Below are 380 nucleotides of genomic sequence, written 5' to 3' on the forward strand. Positions count from 1 at the left end.
TAATGGATATACACCTCGCACCAATAAATTAATTAATTTATTTATATATTTACTTATTTATTATTTATTTATTTATTTATTTATTTATCTTTTTAAATTTATTTGTTTGTTTGTTTTCTATTGTCTCTCTGTGGTTCACTGCGTTGCGGTGTACATACACCCGGAGCGTATTCTAGCTGTTCTTAGCTGCAACAAAATAAAAATATAAAATAAATAAAATATAAATATCAATAAAATTAAAATATATAATTAATATAATATAGAGAACAACAGAATAAATATATATAATAAATATAAAATAGACAAAAACAAAATAAAAATATAAAATAAATATAATATAAATAAAAACGAAATGAAGAAATAAATAAATAAAATATAAA

The sequence above is a fragment of the Eimeria mitis genome, genomic scaffold (assembly GCF_000499745.2).
Source record: "Eimeria mitis Houghton genomic scaffold, Emh_scaff3934, whole genome shotgun sequence".
In the NCBI taxonomy this organism is placed as follows: Eukaryota; Apicomplexa; class Conoidasida; order Eucoccidiorida; family Eimeriidae; genus Eimeria; species Eimeria mitis.